The sequence below is a fragment of the Aotus nancymaae genome, unplaced genomic scaffold (genome assembly GCF_030222135.1).
Source record: "Aotus nancymaae isolate 86718 unplaced genomic scaffold, 86718_ANA_hifiasm-v0.15.2.pri h1tg000017l, whole genome shotgun sequence".
Taxonomy (NCBI): domain Eukaryota; kingdom Metazoa; phylum Chordata; class Mammalia; order Primates; family Aotidae; genus Aotus; species Aotus nancymaae.
The window spans coordinates 14,684,476-14,705,578 of NW_026988429.1; the positions used below are offsets into that span (position 1 = coordinate 14,684,476).

General features: G+C 37.6%; 2 pseudogenes; one reads left to right on the plus strand and one right to left on the minus strand.

The window, feature by feature from the left end:
- The window catches only part of LOC110568659 (dynein axonemal heavy chain 6-like), a 322,799-nt pseudogene that overhangs the window by 121,284 nt on the left and 180,412 nt on the right, over positions 1-21,103 (minus strand).
- Positions 420-913, plus strand: LOC135275605 (trafficking protein particle complex subunit 2-like; annotated as a pseudogene).

The following is a 21,103-nucleotide window of genomic DNA, read 5'->3' on the forward strand; positions in this document are numbered from 1 at the left end:
TATTAGAAAATATTTGCTTTCTCTATAAAATATGAACTATAGTATATAGCTATTAATTGTAGCTTAGACATTATTTTATGCAAAATATTTAATCATACTTATTTCTACTTTGTTAGCTATAGCCAATTAAACTCTATTTTCAACATCTTGTTTCTCTCAATTTCTTCTCACATTTATAATAGTTTTGTGTATACATATAAATCTATGTATAGACATACGCATTTTTATTTTTATGGTTATGTTTACTATTCGTTACTCTAGAACATCTGAGGTTGATCGGGGCTTCCAACAGAATGTAATAGCTTTTTGTCTGAAGAGAACTAACACCATATAGCTTGATCTTTGGAGGTTTAATACTTGGAGACTTTTTACATTCTTTGATTTTTAAGGGCAATGTTAAAAAGACTATCAGAGGTTTCCATTGTTGGCCTCTTGCTGCAGGAGCCGTATGCTGAAGACCATGTCTGGGAGCTTCTACTTTGTAATTGTTGGACACCGTGATAATGCAGTTTTTGAAATGGAGGTTTTGCCAGCTGGGAAGGCAGAATCCTGACCATTGTCATCGGAACCAGTTCATAGTTCATGCTGCTCTCGACCTCGCAGATGAGAACATGTGGCTGTTGAACAACATGTTCTTGAAAACTGTGGACAAGTTCAACGAGTAACGACTCGTTGACGTGTGTCAGCACATGTCACCGCAGGGCATATGAGATTTATTATGCTTCATGACATAAGACAAGAAGATGGAATAAAGAACTTCTTTACTGATGTTTATGATTTATATATAAAGTTTTCAATGAATCCATTTTATGAACCGAATTCTCCTATTCGATCAAGTGAATAGGAGAATTCAATGAACTTTTTCATTGACAGAAAAGTTCAGTTTCTTGGGCAGAAGCACCTTTTAAGCTGAATGCAGAAAATTCTGAAACAATGTCACCAAAATGGTGTATACTCAGGAATGTGTACATTGTAAGTTACTTGAATTAAATCACCTGGAAAACTTTTGTGTAGTCTCAGCTTATCTAAACCTAATGAAATTCCTTCTATATTTAAAAATAGTACATTCTGTTTCATGTCACATATCAACTGGTATTTCCTTGTGAACAGTGTTATTTATAAAGAGTTTGTTATCAAAAATAAATATTTTTATTTAAAAATTGGGAATAAGCTTTTGACTTGGCCAATTTAGATAGGTTGATCTTTTGCTTTTTTGAGATGGAGTTTCGCTCTGTTGCCCAGGCTGGAGTGCAATGGTGCTTGGCTCTCTGCAACCTTGGCCTCCTGACTCCAAGTGATTCTCCTGCCTCAGCCTCCTAAAGTGCTGGGATTACTGGCGTGAGCCACCGTGTCCAGCCCAGATAGGTTGATCTTAATGTAACAATCCGAAAACAAATGTCATAGTCAAGATTTGGTAAATGGATTTAAAACTAAATATTTAAAACTAAAATATTCTGCAGTTGGGAATGAAATGTGATAGGACATAATAAATGCTAATTTATGTATACATTTAGAGATATTATAAAAATGTATAGGCAATGTACACAGCACTACTCAAGAAGCCAAAGAAACACTTGTGCAGTGCTGAGTGTCACATGTCTGCTTCTGCCAGAGGCTAGGAATAGTGATCCTGCTATAATGTGAGAACCTGGATCCACATTTGTGGAATAAAAGGCTGGGAGCAGTTGCAGGCCACATTGAAGTTTGTTATTTCTGTCACTTAATATTCTTGTATTTCCTTTCCCTCAGAGAAACTGTTGATATCAGTACTTGTAAAAAGTTGTAAGGCAATTTTTAGGATTGTTGTCAAAGAAAAGCTTGGATTACATTAACATTTGTACTCAGCCTTTTAGGTGATACACCAGAGGGGGCTGGGAATGGTCTCTTTGTTCCTATGATAAGTAGATCTTACTGTAAAATAGCAAATGTCCATTGAAAAGCAAGTAATACAATCTGCGCTAATTGGGAGCATTTGAACAATTTTGTTCCATTCTGAATAACATTTGAGCAAGTAATTCTAAGCTTTGTCTTGTATCCTTGTGAAACTGCTACCATCATATTTACCCTATTTATTTGATTTCTTAAATAAAGATGTTTGTTCCAGAAAAAAAACACTATCAGAAATATCTTAATTTTAGGATAATTAGAAACTACAGATAAGCAAAACTAAGAAAACAGAAATCACTCACAATCCCATGATGCAAATGTTTTCTCTTTGTACATAGGACATACATGTCTAGATACACATTAAAATGTGTATGTTGCTATAATTTTAAAGTTTTTACATAGTGCTCTAGTATATGGTTATATCAGATTTTATGTATATGACTTTCTTTCACTGGACATTAATACTCTTTCAGATTATTATTAAAAAAATTACAATAGATATTCTTAAACATGTAATTTTGTATGTAGCTTTTATTATAATGTAAAAGAAATGTAAAGGCTTTACCTACATATTGCCAATTACCTTCCAGAAAGATTTTGCTAATTTATAATCACCCAGTGAAGTATAAACAAGTCTATTATTCCTACACCTTTGCCAATTCTGTATATTATTATTTTTAACCTTTACTAATTTGTAAGGCCAAGCCATTGGCATTTTTATTTATTACAATTTCCTTCATCAGTGGTGAAGTTGAAAATTTCTTCAGTTGTTTAAAGTCCTTTGTTTTTTGGAATGTGTATCTATATTCTATCACATTTTTTTGTATTTCCTCTATAGATGTGGGTTTTTCCTTTTTCATTTGTAATAGGTATTTTTATACTAAGATATAAACTCATTGCATGCTACAGATATTAAAAATATTTTTCCAATTTTGTGTTTGTATTTAATTCTGCTTACAATATTTTTAAAACATGTATGCATCAAATCTATTACTTTTTAATTCCTTGGCTAACTTCTAGATGGGTTTATTTTCTCTAAAGACAAAATACCCAAGAATATCCAACGTAGAAAGTCCTCCACTATAGAATTAATTCAAGTTGGCTATTGTAGTTATAGATGTAATCCTACTTCAATTTAAAGGTAATTTAACCAAAAACAGAGCCCTTATTTTTTCCTTTCTGTAGGTAAAGCATGTTTCTGTAATTGAATTTTTAGTAAATTATTTTCTTATATGCACTTTTATACAGTTTATTACCTTCTGTTATCTTTGGCTTTTCCCTCAAAGAAAAGTTAAAAACTTACCTGCTCGACCTTTGATCAAATGTAATTACTAAGAATTTAAAGAGGGAAATAATATTTGGTAAAATAAATAAAAATGTATTATAAAAGTCTTTTACAAGCTGCAGGAAATCTGTTATCAAAGGGAACAATCCCTTGAACTTCATCCTACACACCGTTCAAAGCACACACCCGATTGTAACACCCATACATTTCCTGTTCTTACCCATGGGCTATCTAAACACATACCTGGGTGTCAGTGAAAAGGAAAACCATATTCTTATCTTCTATACCAGCCATTTTGTACAACTTCCTTAGGTCTTCTTGAAAACTGTTATAATTATATCCCCGGCTGAGTTCAATCTGCAAACATTTGTAGCCACATATATGAGCTGCAAGTCTTGTGAGAGACTGCTTTCCTGTGCCTCCTACTCCCACAAGCAGGGCATTGCCTCTTTCTTGACGTATCATCCGAGCAATCCTGCAAACATCAGAGCAGAGAAATGTTTATTTCAAGTTCACAGACCTGGCTTCTGCTCAGAGAGCCTGCCCCAGCTTGGAAGGCTGGTGGCCAGTGGAGGTTCCTCCCTGGACAGGATGTTGCAAGGGAAGAACAGGCTGCATCTCAGGCCAAGGTTTGGTGAATAGCACTGCTGGGCTTTTCTTCATTCTTTCCCCCATTCCTAACAGCCTGTTAGGTCTTGGCTCTAGTTGTACAAATTTAGAATAAAGTAAAATCTCTTTTCCTTGAAGTCTGAAGAGCTTTGTTGGAGACCTTAGCCGATCTAGGCCACAACTTATATTGTCAATTGGCAAGCCCAGGTTTCCATTTAAAAGAATGAGTGAGCAAAAAAATCACTGAACCTAGAAAAAGACACCATAGTGCAGAAGGAGAGATCAACAGAACACTTTTGAGATAGATTTACTACAGGATACCAACAAAAGTTTAGAAAGTTTCATGTTAATTCCTGTTAAGATTCATGTTAACAGGAATTTTGAAAAGAATTGTGATCATGATACTAGAGTGAGCCTCAAAAAGGAGAAAAAAAACCCCCAAATTTAGGAAAAGTTGGATAGAGATGGAAACCAAAAACCTGAGTGGAAGGTAATGAGTCTCACAAACACAATACCATGGAGAGTTAAACAGAAAAAGTAGAGGCCAAAGTCCAGTAATATAACCAGAACTCAGAAAAAAGATCGCAATCTTAAAATAATGAGAGATAAAATGGAAGATAAGGAGGGCAAATCTAGGAGAAACAAATGGGATCCCAGAGGCCACATCATAGAAATTACAGGAATGAGAAGAGGGAATAGAACTGAGGCAATGGTGACTGACATAATAGAAGAAACTATTGGAGCTGAACCCACCGACCCAAAGATTAAGAAAGGAAAAGAGGAGAGGCAAAACACTAAATATTTCCTAGGAGATCTATAAGTAATTTACATATAGAGATTTTAGAGCTGAAATCTATGTTTTAGACATAACTGAAAAGTTTATGATTATCTAATGCAGAAATAATAGATTATCCCCAAAGGACCAAATAATTTTAGGCTGGCTTCAGACATAAATTCTACAAGATGACACTTTATAAGACAATGGTTAGAGGGAGAAAAATACCATGTTATGGCTCAGAGAATAAATAATCTGCAAACTCTCCTTATAAGATTCCTTGAAGATATACAGAAGTATGAATAAAATGTAAAAACCTGGGAAGTGGGAAGGGATATCATATAAAGGTGACCAGTATGTATGAGAATCAGTTCTATACATTGTTAAGATGACAGAAAAGGAAGAGACAATGTCAACAAATTCATCTTAAGAGGATACAAAATGTAAACATAATCAAAAAATTATCATCACCATTATCTAAAATCTTAGACTGGGTTAGCAGAAACTAGAAATCATGGGAGAAATGTAAAAGCAGGTTTAGTCATTTTTCCTCTTTCTCCTCCTCCTTCTTCTGGGAAGTTTCTCTCTCTCTCTCTTTCATCTATCTATCTAGATTACTTATATTGCGATAATTGAAGAAAACAATGTTCAAATATTTTAAAATTGTAGTGACTATTATTTTTTTTATTATGAAAACATCACATGGTCACTGTAACGCATGAGAAAAAATGTTGCTAACTCTTTCCCACACATAAAACTCCATCATGGGGGACTGGATGATGTCCAGTTCTCTATGAGAACAGTGCATAACATTTGGTGGGTGCTCCATCAATTTTACATTCAAGTATCCAACTTCTAGACACTGCAACAGTTATGAAGTAAAGAACACTGATTAGTTATTAGACACGATGGCAGGATAGAAGAGCTATGTATTGTAAGAATAGAACAGGGAGTCTACAAGGACTTATTTAAAAAGTCTTCCTCCAGTACAAAGCACAGACTCCCAGTCATTATTTAGGATCTTCTGAAATAAGAATCAAGCTTTCAAATTTGTTTCCTCCACCTTTAAACCCTCTCCTGCTCCTCAGACAGGTCCACTTTTTCCATACCTTAAATGCCTTGGTAAGACGGCTTTGTCTAAAACAGGGGTCAACAAACTATGGCCTGTGGGCCAAATCCTGCCTCTTCACTATGTGGTTTTTTAATGGCGCCTGAGCTAAGAATGGTTTTTAGATTTCCTTTTAATGGTTGAAAAAAAATCTTTAAAAAGTAATATTTCATATGTGAAAATCCTTTGAAACTCAAATACCAGTGTCTATAAATAAAGTTCTGTTGAAACATAGCCAAGCTCATTCACTCACTTACTGTCTGTGGCTGCTTATGCATTATGACAGCAAGGTTGAATAGTTACAGTGTGATCTGCAGAGCCTGAATATTTTCTACCTAGCCCTTTACAAAAGTAGTTTGTCAACCTCTTTCCCAGGACTTTTGGCCAACTCCTTTACTAGAACAATAAAGACCCATAGGCACCATTGTCATTGCTATGTGTCTGCCACAATATGCATCTAATGAAAGACACATCAGAGGTCTATTTGCTTATTGCTCTTCAGCTGCCCATGAGAGTATTTTTCTTATTTTTCCCATAATGTACAAGTGTCCTACAGTTGATGAAATATTGAATATGATAAAAATCTTGCACTTTACATATCACTCTTTCCTGATTTCATGTACTTTATTACTTATAGTAGTTTGATTATTTCTATCCAAAACTACTGGAAACAAATTACTTGTCTGTTCTGCTTTGTAGTGTTATTTTTTTCTAGCAATTTACTTGTAAATGGATTGAAAACTCCCCCCAGTAAGAATCCTCTAAGGTAGCAGGTAAGTTACATGTTCTCTTATGTAGTAGGCAAGAGATGATTCTCCTAATTAATGGCTTATATACTAATAGACTTATTCTACTATTCTTGGAGTGTGATGACAACTTTGGGGACATACAATGGGCAGAAAGTGCCTGGTGTATTAGCTCTTTGAAAGCACAGGCTCTAAAGCAAAATTTCCCCCAAGTTAGAAGACTTTTACTTACCCTATGTCAAAAAGCCAAAAACTAAAATGTCACCAACAAATGGAAATATAGTATGTGCTAAATTACCATTTAGTAATTAATCCATAAGTCACTTTCATAACAAAGTCCTTTCCATTGCTAATCAGCATTAGGTGTTTGAAAGCTCTTACAAGCAGAAATATGTTTTCTCTGATTCCTAACTACTGATCCTCTCTTGAATAAAAGAACAGTCTACATCATTATTGACATGGCTGTCCTTTGTGCATCTGAAAACCAAATCTTCACCATTCTACAAACGGTTTTTAATTTCCTTCTATAATATTTTAAGCAAACCTTGAGGGGCCTGGTAATTCTCTTTCACAAGAGCAAGAAAGATTATAAATAGAATTAAACCAACTTTGTCTATGGTCTGGTCTATTCTCCAGGAAGTTTCTCAGACCAAAATGCTGCCATTATTTTTTTTTCCTTGCAGGCTTAGGGCCTGCCTGAGCGATGGGAATAAAAGTTGTTAGGGGATAGCATGTGGGTATGCTGCCAGAGGGACAGAGGGGAAGCAAGTGGCATCTGGACAGGCCAGTGACAAACGACCTATGTTATAACACTTAATCTGTGACAAACATAAATCTTGAATTAGGATTAATTAAAGAGCTGAAATATGGAAAAGGTAAAGACTTTATTGCTTATGGTTTATGTGAAAAAATCCTGGGGATTTAACTGTCAGTCTTAACAAGAACCAATGCTAAAAGGTAGTTGACACAGGAAAAAAACCAAAGCCATGAAAATCTTGCTGCAGCAGTAGACCATGGGAAATCCTGCTCTCACTGTATTTCACTGTATTTATTCCACAGAATCTGATATCAAATCTGGATGCTATATTTTAAGTAGAACCTTGAAAAATTATAAAGTGCTCAGTATTTGAAGGCTGGAAATAAATCTCTAATAGTCAATAAGAAAGATATGGGATAATTTTGCTTGGAGAAGATAAAGCTAAGAAGAATATGGGAATAATTTTCAAATATTTGGAGAGATGTTATGAAAAAAGTGAGCCAATTTTGGGAAGGGGCACCCGTAGTGGAGTTAGAGTTGAAGCACTGGCTGTGATCCCCACCTGCCACTCACTGACTAGAGGACTTTGGACCATTTACCTAATCTCTCTGTGGCACACTGTGTTGTCCAAAAAGCGGCTGCAATAGTGCCTCTAGTCCTACTTGCTCTTTGATCCCATCAAGAGACAGGGTCTCTGTCCTCTTCTTATGGCCCTGAGTGGACCTGTATAACTGCACGGACTAGAAGAGCATGGTAGAAATGATGCTATGTGACTTCCAAGGCTACATCAAAAAGGTGGTTTGGCTTCTGCCTGGCTCTCTGTCTTGGAGCACTTGCTTTTGGAGCCCTGAGCCACCATGTGAGAAGTCCAGATACCCTGATACTGTCATGCTGAAAGACAAGTGGAGAGACTACCTGGAAGCAGAGATGCTCCAGGCACTCCAGCAGCTATCTGACTGCAACTGCAAAAGAGATGCCCAGAGAGAACAGCTGGGAAAATTGAGAGATGATAAAATGAATCTACTAAGGGTAGGAGTGGCTTGTTACGTAGCAATATACCACTGGGACATTCTCTGCGCTTCATTTGTAAAGAGATTATAATACTGAGCTACAGAGAGAGTGTTTTACCAGGTAAATGAGATGCTCCACATCATGGTTTCATACCCACACTGAGTGCCTTAAATCATGACTACTCCACAGGATGGAATGGATACCAGAAGCACAGGAAGTAGAGGTTGGCTTATCCTGGAAGAATCATTTTAACATTAGAACTATCAAACAGGACAGGAGCCACTTCCAAAAGTGTGCCCCAAGGCCTGCAGATATTTAGGCTGGATGCTCATGAATGTGTCAAATGCCCTCATAGGACACTTGCAGTGGAGAAGAGTCAGACTCGCAAGCAGGTGAAATGTATGATCCTGGATTGAACTTGTTTTGCTCTAATTTTGAAGCTCCCCTTTCTTTAGGCATGCATGGAATTAGCCTTCTTATAGTGTACATGTATCTCTGTAAACAACCCCATATCCTTTTTGTAACAAGACAGGACGGATAAAAATGAACAAAAACCATCTGTTAATATTTAACAAAAATAATGATTCTACAGAAAGCTCATTCCATAAATATTTAAAATAAATTAAACAATGACTCAAGTTATAGTGAGAATTAATAAAAGACCTCTGACCATCTAGCAATCTGTTTAAAGAGTTTTATACAACTTATTTTTTTTACCCTTTATTACAAAAAAATTAAATCAATGCATTATTGGGCGCCTTATAGCATTATACCTTGAAACATGTTCTATAGCATCCTGGAAGAACACCAACTTTACTTCTTTGCGACTTGTGAGATTATAATCGTCAAGATAGTCCTGTAGAACATTTCCAATTTTCTCTATATCAGGCATGTCATCATAAATCCGATCAGCTTTATCTGCTCCAAACTATAATTTATGGGAGAAGAAGCAAGTTGGATCAATTCTGATGGAACATATTCATAACATGCATAACCTGGAAAATCCATTTCATTTAACTTCTTTAAGAGCTACACTGGAATTTTGAAGATCTTTGCAATAAAATTTATGCAGAAGCTCAGAAATAGGGTTTTGATTTTTCTCACAATTCTACATTGTGGTTTCATTTTTTTTTTTGAGATGGAGTCTCTCTCTGTTGCTCAGGCTGGAGTGCAGTGGTTCGATCAGCTCACTACAACTTTTGCCTCCCAGGTCCAAGTGATTTTCCTGCCTCAGCCTCCTAAGTAGCTGGGATTACAGATGTCCACCACCATGCCCAATTTATTTTTGTATTTTTAGTAGAGATGGGGTTTCACCATATTGACTGGTCTCCAGCTCCTGATCTCAAATGATACACCCATCTCTGCTTCCTGAAGTGCTGGAATTATAGGTGCGAGCCACTGCGCCCAACCTGGTTTCATATTTTTGCTGTTAGGTTACTGATATTAGAAAAGCTAACTGGTTAAAAACTGTGCATAATAGACTGCTATTATTATAAAAAAATCATGCCAGAACTATTTGTAGTTTTTAAATAGCAGTCATCTAGTGTTACCTAAATTGTTGAGAATGAAATTCAGGTGTAAATTATAGAGAGTCAAGTCTTATTTTAATCTATTGATGATGTCTCTTCTCTATTGTATATAGCAACTGCCCCAGGGGCACTTTCTCCTGGACTCTTTTACTAAAACACACATAGGCTATGCAAGAAGAGTCTAGCAGTTCCTTTTCTGTTTATTCCCTCATCTAATAATACAATCACTAGAAACACACAGGAAAATAATCTTGGGAAACAAACTTTGGACCATACTTCTAATAATAAATATATATACTTTACAAAAATACATAGTTTATCTTTTTTATTTGTCAGGTGTAACACTTATCTAGAGTGGAGTTACCAGAGCAGTGAGGTACTGTATACATATAATATAAAGACGACTTCCTTTATGTGTTGGCATTGATTGAGAGCCTGCTATGTACCTCTATGAAGGAACCTGGGAACTTAAGATGAACAAAAACAGACCTGGTCTCTGCCCTCTTGGAGACACTAGGAATGTTTTACTTGAACAAGGGGCACCTTAGTAAAACAACATGGTTATCTGCCAATGTAGGTAGGGTAGTGAGATAGCAGATTTATTCTAGGCAGGTCTCGAGGGTAAAAATTACCAGAAGGTAAAATTAGGTTTAGAGGGTAAAAATTAGGTAGGTAGTATTGTGGAGACAGGCTTGAGGAACTCATAAGGGAATACAAAGGAAGTTAAATATAACAAAAAAGTTGGTACTAATTAGAGTTACCCTGAAATGAAGAGGACAATTCTCTTAACCAAGTAGCTTCATTATGTAGAGTATAATAAGGGGGAATTCCTGAATTAAGAGACTAGACCTCTCTGCTCTCTTCCAGATTGAATACCAGATGGCTCTCTGAGTCAAAGTGTTTCCAAAATGAATGTAATTAGATCAGGAGTCAGCAAACTTCTTCTGTAAAGGGCCAGATAGTAAATATTCTAGGCTTTGCAAGTCATATAGTCTTTGTCACTATTACTGCACTCTGCTGTTGCAGAGCAAAAGCAACCATTGGTTGTGGCTATGTTCCAGAGAATTTTGTTTACAAAAATAGGTGGCAGGCAGATAAAAGTTGGCTGACATCTGTTCTAGATCTTAACTCTTCACACAGGTAAAGTTTTTATAGAATATGAATTTGCATTGGAAAATAGTAACTGCTTTATAATTTTCAAATGAGGTCAAGTCAGTCTAACATACTTGCCTTAATGAAATCTCCAAATATGATGGGCTTATTCAAAAAATATTCCAGGCCAATTGCAATTCCAAAATGTTTATCTATTTAAAGAACAAAATCAAGTTTTTAATGTAATGATAATGTTGAACGCAATATTTTAGTGATAAAACATATAGAATAATAGCTACTACTTTACTTAGAAGACTTAATTAATATATATATATATAAACTAAGAGAATACTGTGTTAACACCATGCCACTTTAGTTTGACTGATAATCTCCCAAGTTTAAGAGTAACGATACTTAATAAATAATTTAAAACATTTCTTAAATAATGAATATTGGATACTTTTATAAGAAATAAGAAGTACTTTAGAATTATCTTGGCTTCTTATCAGACAAAGTACTGTTTCTCCTACTTTCTCTCCTCTACTTAAAACTTCATAATAAATTAAAATATTAATGCTTCCTGAATTTATTTATTTATTTTTGTATTTTTAGTAGAGATGGGGTCTTGCCTTGTTGCCCAGGCTGGTCTCAAACTTCTGAGCCCAAGGGATCCACCCACCCAGCCACCCAAAGTGCTGGGATTATAGGCATGAGCCATCATGCCTGGCTGACCCTTCCTGAATCTTAATAAAATTATTTTATAATATTACATAATATTTCATATATTTTAAATATTTGAACCATCAAAGAAAATAATTTTTACTCATAAATGATGAAAATTCATTTTGTGTTAACTTTATAGAAACCAAATTGCTTTTCTACTCAAATAAAAAAAGAATAGCTAAATAAAGATTCATATTTACTGGCCATTTCTGTCAGAATAACATGGAAATAGTGCTTATCTTCACTGTCAATCAAGCGATCATGGAAGACTCTTTGACACTCATGGCAAAAGAGTCTAAATATTTGAATTTCTTCTCTTATTGTTCCTGAATCACATTGGAGGATACCTGTTTTTTAGAAAAAGAAAAAAAAAAGAAAAATTCTACATTTTCAGAATCTCTAGCAAGAGTTTAATTAGGAAATCCTTAAGTACAACTTTATCCCTATATTGACAAAAATGAATGCTTCCCTAGTAGATATACACATATGCTAATAGTGACCTCATTTTTTGATAACAAAACTGGGACACATTATTTGACAAAAACATTTTTTTACCTGTTTTGTGATGTTTCTTTAACTGAGCATTTTGAGTGGTCAAACTTCACAATATAAGCAAAGTTCATCTCATTATTACATAGGTTGCAATATGTTAAGTGAAGAGTCTCACATTACTTTAAAATATACTAAAGTATATATATTTACTTATCTTGCAACTTTCCCCCTCCCAATGCTTATACTGTTTCTGAATCTCCCATTTCTCTCTCTTTCTTCCCCAATGTTCAGTTCTTACCAAATGCCCTGGACCTTCTGGCTTCTACTAAGATCATTCTGAGTACTCATTTCATTAATGTTAATTGTTATTTCAAACACAGTTCTAATGATTTCAAGTTACAATCAAAGCAACAATGTACAGGAATTCCTGGAAATGGTCCTTCTCCACAGGGACCACCAATATGGGGCTCCTCACACTGTAGACAAGGGCAGGGACAGTGTCTACTGTGCACGTGGGCACACTCAGCAGAAAGTGTGTACCACATAGCATGGTAGGTACTGCTCATGTTGCTTTGGAATACTAGAGTATTTCTACAGATAATGATGCTACCTTTATTTTTGCATCTCATATTTGTGTCTGTGTTTGTGTATGACATATATGTTTCTTGAAATGCTTGAAGTTTTAATTATTTTCAGTTAATATTTGTAGAAATAAGGAAATTTCTAGGACCTTTGGATGAAATGCGGGGACAAGGAGAAAGGGATTCAACATTGGAATTTCCTGGGTATTTTATGACGTGTAATTTCAGAGATAAAGTCCTGAATTTTGAAGCTCAAAAATTATCTTAAAAATAGGAATAGAAAAGCAATGGGGAAAGATAATAAATAAATGACTAGATTAGACAATGTCTGAGGATCAGGAAGTAAGTCTGAAGCAGTTCATGAAAGAAAGCCATATTCTAATGTTTTCTAGGAAAATTGAGTTCATGAATCACAGGACTAAACTGCTAGTATAAGAGGATAAGATTTCAGTGGAGGAAGAGGTAAACAAATTATTGTGCCATCCTGTGGCAAGGATGGTGTGCCAGCTTTGAGAGTCCTTCAGGCTCTTGGAGGAAGAAAAAGAAAAGAGTCACAGAGCCTTCACATGGGAGTTGGGAAGATCAGGAACCTGTGTGAGAACTGTGCATTAGGGAGGAGCAGGAAGGGTCTGCAGGGTTCTTCATGCCTAAGCTCCTGCCATGGTTCAGCATCTTCTAGTTCATTCTCAGACTTGTTAAAGCACAACAGGTAATGACTTAGATTGTGATGAAGACAGGAAAGAGGGCTGGCTTTGAAAGAGGCCAATCATTGCTTCGGCTTCACATGAAAGCACTCCATAGCTTTTGCTTTGGCTACTTTGCAGATACTGAAAACAAACTTATAAATGTTAGTTCGACTCTTTTTAGAGAAAAAAAAATATTGGCTGGGCACGGTGGCCTGTAATCCCAGCACTTTGGGAGGCTGAGGCGGGTGGATCACCTGAGGTCAGGAGTTCTCATCTCTACTAAAAATACAAAAATTAGCTGGGCATGGTGGCGTGCACCTGTAGTCTCAGCTACTCAGGAGGCTGAGGCTGGAGAATTGCTTGAAGCCAGGACGCAGAGGTTGCAGTGAGCCAAGATCGCACCACTGCACTCCAGCCTGGGCAACAAGAGCAAAACTCTATCTCACAAAAAACAAACAAACAAACAAACAAACAAAAAAGAGTGGTGTAGAACAAAGGGAACTGGCTGGGGAGTCAGGAGTGAAGCAGATCATGGATCAACTAAGAGTTAGTGTCCTTTTATACAAAATCGAGGGAGATTTGTTTATTCATCTAGATATTCATTCATTCAGTGCCAGGCCCAATTAGCACTGGGATGCAGTTGGCCATGTGAAATACATACAGCCCTAGGGGAGCTGATGTCCTAGTGGAAGAGAGAGATACATAAACACATATATATGCATAGAAATATGTGCGATATGATTTCAGGTAATAGGAGCTATGAAGGGACATGGGAAAGTTTTGCTGAGGAGGTGACATTTAAGCAGGGAGAGTGAGCCACATGGGTATCTGGTGTCAGAGCATTCCAAGTGATGTACAGAGGTCCCTGGGAAGGCCTAATTTCAGGAATGGCAAGGAGGTGGCAGTAGCAAGGAGGAAAGTGGTAGGCAATGAAAGGGAGAGGAAACCCAGATCCAGATCACACAGAGACTCAACACAGACAGGTGCTGGAAGCAGCCTCTGAGTCCCTCTGAACAGGGTAAATGGACAACTGGAAGCAGGAGATTAGAGAGGAGGTTAGCGGTGTAGAGGATGGAGTGGTGAGAAGTGGTTAGATTTGGGATATATTCTGAAAATAAAGCTGTCAGGATTGTTCGTGGATTGCATAGGGGTTTTCACGGCTCCTGGCCAGATCAACTAATGGTAGTCTCCTCTGGGGATGGGGTATGTACACATGGCCAGGGTAGAAGGGAAAAGCAAGAATTCAATTTTGACATGCCAAGTTTCGCAGGCCAGCTGGATGCCTGAGGGAGGACACTGAGAAGGAAGCTGGATATGCAAGTCAGACACTTAAGAGGAGAGGTGGGAGCTGGAGGCAGGCACTCCAGTGCCATCTCTGAGTAGATGGTATTTGATGTTGATGCTATAGAATTGACAAAAATTACTGAGGGAATATGTGTGTAGATCTGAAGATCAAGCCCTGTGGCCCCAACATTTTGAGGTAGGGAAGAGGAGGAGCAGCTATCAAAACAGACTGAGTGACAGCAGGCAGTAAGGGAGGACCCCAGGGGAGCCTTCCCTGGACCACTGGAGAAGGTGGGGAGGGGCAAGTTGTGTGGACACTGCTGTGACGTTAAGGTGCTGCTGAGAGCTAACCAGTGGATCTGAGCAGATGGAGACAGGACTCAGGAAGAACAGTTTAGTGCAGTGTCGGGTATCAGACTTTGATGGACATATATTAAAGTGAGAACCAGAAGGAATAAGTGGGACAGAATGGTCTCTTCTCCCCATCTCACTTAGAGCAGAGAAGTGGTAGAGGTACCATCAGGGAATACGAGATTGAAAGAAAATTATTTTTTTTTAAGATGAGAGGTATGATAGTGGTTTTCTATGCTGTTAGGCATGATCTAATGAAAAAGGAAACAATGAAGATGAGAAGTGGGACTTATGAGAGTACAATCCTTGAGTAGACAGGAGAGGATGCGGTTTGGTGCTAGAAGGACCATTGGCACTGATAGATGCAGGGGCAGCTCAGCACAGGGAAGGAAGATGCAAGTTGTCTGGGAGATTTAGAAGATGAAGCAGCTCTGGTCCAATTGCTTCAGTTTTTTTTTTTTTTTCAGTGAAAGAGAGTAATCAGCTGGGAGTGAGAAATGGGAGGTGGTGTTGGCCATGTGAAATAGTTGTGAAGTACTCAGCCTGAACAGGGACAGGCGATGGGATTTCCAGGTGAGTCACAGACACCTGCATGCATACAATGTTACTGAGAGATTTGGAGGCTAATGGAAAAAAAAGGGAGGGTGAAGATTAGAAAACAAGGGTTCAGTACAGTACCTTGCACACATTTGGATAAGTCTCTCAAGTTAAAGATGTAATGGGACTTGGCAGGTGTTGGCAGGAGGTCAACTCTCATTCTGTTATAAATCTCAACTGAGGCTTCTACAATGCTTGATGCAGTTTGCTTTACAGCTGGAGGAAAATCACTCAGGAAGCCATTTAAGATGGCCTAGAACCAGAAACATAATATGAGAGGATTACATTTATATAATATTTAAATATCTATCTTTTAAATACTCCAGATGATATATTTTCTAGTAATACATAGAAAGCCAAATTCTAACATAAAGGCTTTTGGTATCAAAGTTCTTCTGCTCATTTCAGAAAACATTCTCAAGCATGCGCTCACTCTTGTCTTCTGTGATTGTTTTGTGATGCCTGAGTGGCATTCATATCTGACTAGTGAATTTACATGAATGTACTCTCAAGTTTAGATCTCTGCTTGAGGTGAGTCCAAGGGGTCTTCACAAAGGGCACAAACTCAACTGGAAATGAACGGAAACCCTCTCTCTCACTTTTGTGGATGAGTGACCACCACTCTCATAGACTTTCATCTTTATGTATATTTTAAGTGTGACTTACTTGCAACGGTGAACTCCACCATACCTCAGCTTCCCCATCTCAGTAGCTGGCCATTCCCTCCTAAGTTCAGATCAGGAGCTTGGAAGTCTCTTTAGACACCTCCCATTCTCTGTCCCGTACAATCAATTTTGAACACATTTCTTGGGTCTGTTTTCTTCCCTCTGTTTCCCCGGACATCATCCCATTCTGGACCCCACTCTTTTTCATCTGAACTTCTCCCCTCTCTCCTTCACTCTGGCCTCTCCACTTCCATCCTGGTCTCCCTGCTGGTTTACCCTTCCCCCAACTCCCTCACTTCACCCCTCCCTTCATTGCTCCCTATGTCTCTGCCACAGTAGCCTGAACACCCCTGCTCCTTCCCAGCTCAGGCCCCTTCACTGCTGCTCGGCTCTCTCTGTGCCCACCCCTCTGTGCTTGGCAGGTGCCTTTTCATCCTTCATGTTTTAGGTTACATGCTGTCTCTCCAGAGAGGCCTTTCCTTGCCACTCAATCTAAAACAAGTCCTCCTATCAGTCTTTCTGATCTTCTCATCCATAACATCACAACTTGAACATATGTATTTACTAGCTAGTTGTTGGACCCTCAAGTGCTTGGAAAATCATTATTGTTTTTTAAATAGATAAATTCTTATCACCATTAACCCTGGAGTAACTCATGGAAGAAGCCACTAGAATGCATATCAATGTTTGCAAGTTAGTCCAATCTAGAGTTGTGACTTCAGATTTGGTGTCAAATATGAGATCCTTTGAAATAAGCCTGAGTATTTGTTTTCAGTGGGTCTCTTGTTTAACATTTGCTTTAACTTGTGAGGATGATCTTTTTAGGTACCCCCTTCCTGGTACTCCAACATGAGTTTAACATACTCCACATGGTCTGTATTTTGTGTAGGACCTTCCCAAACCCAATCTTAAAATTTGAAATCTGTCCAGTTGTATGTGTGTGGTGGAGAACAGACGAGCTGATAATTTTATTTATATATATATGTATGTAAAAAGTTCCAGCCTTCTGTTCTCCATGACACAAATACAAATACAGTTTCTAACATACACATGAGTAACTGTGTCTATATCTAGATATCTCATTCATCTATTCATTATCTGTGTCCATGGAAGAAGATCCATGAGGACAGGGATGATACACCAATGTCAGGCATATGGAAGGCGCCCAACTGTTTAGTGAATGAATTAAAGGCTACTAAATTGGTATTCATACATTAAAATTAACATCCCATTATAGAATTTACTAAGGACCACAACCTGGCATTATACTTAAGGGTCTGGCTTACATGATCTGTTTGGTAACTTTGCAAAACTCTTACTAGGAACATGTACAGAAGATATAGCCAGATTTCTCAGTTTTGGGGGAGGGATTCTTTGGCATAAGCACACTATCAGTAGTTTATGGAGCTGATCATGGTTTTCAATTACTGCTGTTACAGCTTTCTAATTAGAAATTTCATTAAATTTGATTTACCTGGTTGTGTGCTGTTCAGTTTACCCTTAGAGTGTATAGTGATGCATATTTTAGCACATAAATTTCCAATAAGTGAACACTCAGGTTTGTATGAACTGTGGTTCAAGAAAGAGTCACTTATAATGTACATATTCCAGCTGTGCAAACTGTGACTAAGCATTAGTAGTACTGCATATATGTACTGTTTAATTAATTTGCAACAGACTATCAAAGAAAGTACAGTGATAGGACTAATTGTATTAACACTAATAGGTGATTAAAAACATCATTTATAATATATGTGTACTATTTAGACTCATAGGCTTCTTTTACATAGTATAAGTAAATCTATTTATATATGTTGCTAACAATAAATTTAACTTATTGATTTTGCTCTTCTTCAGTTCTTGATTATCTCCAAGTTCTTTCTCCTCCAAACAGTAATGAAGGACAGGGCACATGGGTGATGACTTCTTGGGTCCTGCTTAGGTGGGTTGTGATGAAAAATGAAGTTTGAGATCCACAGGGCTACCGCAAATTTATTTTTTTCTACAGGCAAAATACCCTGCCTGTTGTAATGAGAGCAATATGCTTTCCCACATGAATTCAGTCCAAGCCAGTAGCCCCCAGAATCTCTCAGTTTTGCCACATTTCATTTACATTTCCCCTTATAGTTAGTGTGAGTTTTAAACATAAACCTGTAAAAGTTACAGGGGGAAGAAGCAGCCCTATCACAGCCAGTTTTCAGCTGTGATATGCTTGCTGGATGATGTTCCCATGGGTGACACATTTCCATGGACATGATAATTCCACAGGAGGTTGAGAGTTTATATATATATTTTAATTGCACTTTAGGTTCTGGGGTACACGTGCAGATCATGCAGGATTATTGCATAGGTACATACATGGCAATGTGGTTTGCTGCCTCCATCACCCCATCACCTATATCTGGCATTTATCCCCATGTTATCCCTTCCCAACTCCCTACCCCCCACTGCCCCTCCCCTAGTCACCCCCAACAGACCCTAGTGTGTGATGCTCCCCTCCATGTGTCCATGTGTTCTCATTGTTCAACACCCGCCTGTGAGTGAGAACACGTGGTATTTGATTTTCTGTTCTTGGGTCAGTTTGCTGAGAATGATGGTTTCCAGATTCATCCATGTCCCTACAAAGGACATGAACTCATCATTTTTTATGGCTGCATAGTATTCCATGGTGTATATGTGCCACATTTTCCCTGTCCAGTCTATCATTGATTGGCATTTGGGTTGGTTCCAGGTCTTTGATACTGGAAACAGTGCGGCAATGAACATACGTGTGCATATGCCTTTATAATAGAATGATTTATAATCCTTTGGATATATACCCAGTAATGGGATTGCTGGGTCAAATAGAATTTCTATTTCTAGGTCCTTGAGGAATTGCCACACTGTCTTCCATAATAGTTGAACTAATTTACACTCCCATCAACAGTGTAAAAGTGTTCCTATTTATCCACATCCTCTCCAGCATCTGTTGTCTCCAGATTTTTTAATGATCGGCATTCTAACTGGCATGAGATAGTATCTCAATGTGCTTTTGATTTGCCTTTCTCTAATGACCAGTGATGATGAGCATTTTTTCATATGTTTGTTGGCCTCATATTTGTCTTCTTTTGAAAAGCGTCCATATCCTTTGCCCACTTTTGAATGGGTTTGTTTGTTTTATTCTTGTAAATCTGTTTTAATTCTTTGTAGATTCTGGATATTAGCCCTTTGTCAGATGGGTAGATTGCAAAAATTTTTTCCCATCCCGTTGGTTGCCGATTCACTCTAATGATTATTTCTTTTGCTGTACAGAAGCTCTGGAGTTCAATTAGGTCCCATTTGTCTATTTTGGCTTTTGTTGCCAATGCTTTTGGTGTTTTAGTCATGAAGTCCTTGCCTATGCCTATGTCCTGAATGGTTTTGTCCAGATTTTCTTCTCAGGTTTTTATGGTGTTAGGTCTTATGTTTAAGTCCTTAATCCATCTGGAGTTAATTTTAGTGTAAGGTGTCAGGAAGGCATCCAGTTTTTGCTTTCTGCACATGACTAGTCAGTTTTCCCAACACCATTTATTAAACAGGGAATCCTTTCCCCATTGCTTGTTTTCGTCAGGTTTGTCAAAGATTAGACAGTTGTAGATGTGTGGCATTGCCTCTGAGGCCTCTATTCTGTTTCATTGGTCTATATCTCTGTTTTGGTACCAGTACCATGCTGTTTTGATTACTGTAGCCTTGTAGTAGAGTTTGAAGTCAGGGAGTGTGATGCCTCCAGCTTTGTTCTTTCTGCTTAGAATTGTCTTGGCTATTCAGGCTCTCTTTTGGTTCCATATGAAGTTCAAGGTGGTTATTTCCAGTTTTTTGAAGAGGGTCATAGGTAGCTTGATGGGGATAGCATTGAATCTATAAATTACTTTGGGCAGTATGGCCATTTTCGCGATATTGATTCTTCCTAACCATGAGCATGAAATGTTTTTCCATCTGTTTGTGTCCTCTCTTATTTCCCTCAGCACTGGTTTGTAGTTCTCCTTGAAGAGGTACTTCACATACGTTGTTAGTTGTATTTCTAGGTATTTTATTCTCTTTGTAGCAATTATGAATGGCAGTTCATTCTTGATTTGGCTCTCTTTTAGTCTGTTATTAGCGTATAGGAATGCTTGTGTTTTCTGCACATTGATTTTGTATCCTGAGACTTTGCTGAAGTTGTTTATCAGTTTAAGGAGATTTTGGGCTGAGACACTGGGGTCTTCTAAATATACAATTGTGTTGCCTGCAAATAGAGACAATCTGATTTCCTCTTTTCGTACCTGAATACCCTTTATTTCTTTTTCTAGCCTGATTGCTCCGGCTAGAACATCCAATAGTATATTGAATAGTAGTGGTGAGAGAGGTCATCCTTGTCTAGTGCCAGATTTCAAAGAGAATGCTTCCAGTTATTGCCCATTCAGTATGATATTGGCTGTGGGTTTGTCATAAATAGCTTTTTATTATTTTGAGATATGTTCCGTTGACACCTAGTTTATTGAGAGTTTTTAGCATAAAGGGCTGTTGAATTTTGTCAAAGGTCTTCTCTGCATCTATTGAGATAATCATGTGGTTTTTGCCTTTGGTTCTTTTTATGTGGTGGATTATGTTTATAGTCTTGTGTATGTTGAACCAGCCTTGCATCCCTGGGATGAAACCTACTTGATCGTGATGGATAAGCTTTTTGATGTGCTATTGCAATTGGTTTGCTAGTATTTTATTGAAGATTTTTGCATCTATGTTCATCGTGGATATTGGCCTGAAGTTTTCTTTTCTTGTTGAGTCTCTGCCAGGTTTTGATATCAGGATGATGTTGGTCTCATAAAACGATTTGGGAAGGAGTCCCTCTTTTTGTATTGTTTGGAATAGTTTCAGAAGGAGTGGTACCAGCTCCTCTTTGTATGTCTGGTAGAATTTGGCTGTGAACC